Here is a 2958-nt window from a genome sequence, read left to right as displayed (position 1 = left end):
AAAAAACGTATAAAAAAAAAATAAAAAAAAAATATATATATATATATATATATATAAGATATATAATCTTAAGATATAAAATGTATTATAATATTTAAATAAATTTAAATTTAATTTTTTTCTAAAATAAGTTTAGATATATTGTACAATGTGTATATATATAAAGAAAAATTTAATTTTTTGTCTAGAATTTTGAGTTTATTTTGAAGTTTTAATTCATTTTAATGCTTATTTTATCTTATGTTAAATCATGTCTTGTAAGTGTGCCGAGGCCCCTGATTGATCTAGATCTCTATAATTAGTTTGAACAGCAACCCAGATCATTTGAGGAGAAACGTTGGACTTCATATTGAAGTCTATGACATGATTGCAGACTTTGCAGTGGTTTGAGACATTGTTGAGATCTCGTGAGATATGTGTGAGATTGCTGTGGTCCTTTAGTAGAGATACGTCTTGCTCTTTGCTGTCTATGAGAGATGACAGATCTGGTGTGTGTTTTGTGTTCTTCTAGTTAGATTCTGATTGCAGGTTTTCAGCGGTGACCTCTGATGTCTGTTTTATGCTGAGGAATCTCTTGTGAAGCTGCAGATCTTTGTAATAATTCGTCAGGTTGTTTTGCTGTGTCAGATGTAGGTGTATGAAGCTTCAGTGTGATTTACCTGCAGAGATTCGTCCTGATTCACCCTGAGCGTCATGCGTTTCAGCTCAAACTCCCACATCATGTGAGTGCGCTGGTTTCACCTGTGCGCAGCGGTTGCTAGGGGCATCTGGACGGTTGCTAGGGTGTTGTGTGAGGTTCTTACTGTGTCTTTCAGGAGCAGACGGCCCATAATGCAGTGTGGTGCATTATGTGGCTTTAGTCAAGCGTGTGCGTGTGTTAGCCATACAGCAGCTCAAAGTGGTGTAAACAGTGTTATCAGCAGCGTTCAGCCATCGATTGGCTCCAGACTGAAGGGCTGCTCAGCGTTTCTCCGTGCTGCTTCGTTATTGACTGAAGATAAGAGCGTGAGCTGGACTCACACGCTAATGTGAAGACACTCATCAGACATTCACAGTACCTCTGTGTTAAACGTCTCTTCCTCTCTTCATTCTCTGTCTGTCTCGCTTTATTCCGGCGCTCTCAGCATTCTGTACTTTCCGTCAGCACTTTGTAGAATTAGAAATGTGATGGCTTAAGCTCAGATCTCCTTCAGACACGTGGAGCCTGATCGATCCCAGCTGTAGGTTTAGACCAAATTATTAATATTAACATTACTTTTTTTTAAGGTGAGACACTATAGGACATTATTTTTGCATTGATAAAATTTAGTAGAATAATATGTCTTCTTTTAGACTAGTAGAAAGAAAACATCCAAAATACACATTTAAGTGTTTATTTTATTGCATCTTATCTATTTGCATCTATAGATTTCAATTGGAATACATATACATAAATGTGTATTTTGGATGTTATCTAAAAATTGACCAGAACATAAAAAAACACTGTTTTTTTTTACACTTTATCTATTTGCATCTGTATATTTCAATCCCAATCCATATCTTTAAAGAGTTTTTTCTCCACTTCAGCAGCACTTACATACACCAAACTTTACAGTTTTATTCCTCTCTATATTCTGAAGGTTTTTACTGAGGGGTTTGTGAATATATCATGCACACTGATTTATATAAGGTTTTTTCTTAAAAACATGGTGAAAATGTGTTTTTTTCTGTCTGTCTACAGTATTTTCTGATTTATGGAGTGATAAAACGAGAAATCCAAAAACCCCTCAGTAAAAACCTTCAGAATTTAGAGAGGAATAAAACTGTAAAGTTTGGTGTATGTAAGTGCTGCTGAAGTGGAGGAAAAACTCTTTAAAGATATGGATTGGAATTGAAATATACAGACGCAAATAGATAAAGAGTAAAACTGTTTAAAAAATATGGATTATCTTAGTTAAAGATACTATTATTTAAAGATATGTATTATTAAGTGGAAAGAAAACACCCAAAATACACATTCAAGTGTTTATTGTTGTACTACATGTACTGTTCAGAGTTATGTTCTGAAAATCTATGCAATTTAGTGCATATATAATTAACTAATAGTATGCATATTCAAACATAACATTTTAGAAAACTTGTAATACAAAACAGTTGTCTCGATGTACTGTGATTAATCAGCTGAAGTATGGTGATATATTATCACATGTTAGTTTACATTTTAACCATATTCACCTGTAGTGTCTTGCCTTAAAGAATTAAAGACACTTGGGTTTTTGTTGCGAGAAACTACAGATATGTTTCACATTTTACTGTCTGACATGAAAATTATTTTTAATTACTAAAATTATACAGCAATTTCAGTGTTGACATAATATTGAATTTAATGTGAAAATAAACTATTATAAATAAATTGGCTAAAAATAAACACATTTTGAAATTCTATTTACCAGAAATTTACATTTTTCTATTTAACCCTTTTTTTGTTTTTGCTAAAATGTCCCATATTTTTATTTACAAAAATTGCAAGCCACATAAAAACATTTTTTTCTTCTGAATGTTTGTCTGTTTTTCTGCTTCATCTAAAGAGGATTATGTTTGAAAAGTGAGGGATGTTAATGATATTAAACAGATCTTCATTGTCTTCAGGATCATGTGCGTCTGTTGTGTTCTCATAGTGAATGTGTAAATGTGGGTGTATTGACCGTCGGTGTGTGTGTGTGTTGAATGTGTTTTACTGTAGAGCGTGGTAAAGGCCGACAGCGGCAGGCCATCCTGGGAGAACATCCGTCCTCATACAGCGATAATGGATACGGTCAGTCTCTCATTCAAGCACCACTGACACACGAGCCAGTCAAGCTCTAAATATAAAACAACAGCCAAAGCAGTGTGTTCTAATAGAATGTTTGAAAGGTTTATTAATGTGTGTGTGTGTGTGTGTGTGTGTGTGTGTGTGTGTCTGCAGGCTCTCACTGCCCC

The 2958-nt window shown here is 34.2% G+C and overlaps 1 pseudogene; it reads left to right on the top strand.

Annotated features, from left to right (window-relative positions):
* LOC107693010 (heterogeneous nuclear ribonucleoprotein L-like) overlaps window positions 1–2958 on the top strand; it is a 50284-nt pseudogene that overhangs the window by 26151 nt on the left and 21175 nt on the right.

The sequence above is a fragment of the Sinocyclocheilus anshuiensis genome, unplaced genomic scaffold, assembly GCF_001515605.1.
Source record: "Sinocyclocheilus anshuiensis isolate Anshui unplaced genomic scaffold, SAMN03320099.WGS_v1.1 scaffold1200, whole genome shotgun sequence".
Classification (NCBI taxonomy): domain Eukaryota; kingdom Metazoa; phylum Chordata; class Actinopteri; order Cypriniformes; family Cyprinidae; genus Sinocyclocheilus; species Sinocyclocheilus anshuiensis.
The sequence above is the reverse complement of the archived record's forward strand: the minus strand, read 5'-3'. Positions and strand labels throughout refer to the sequence as shown.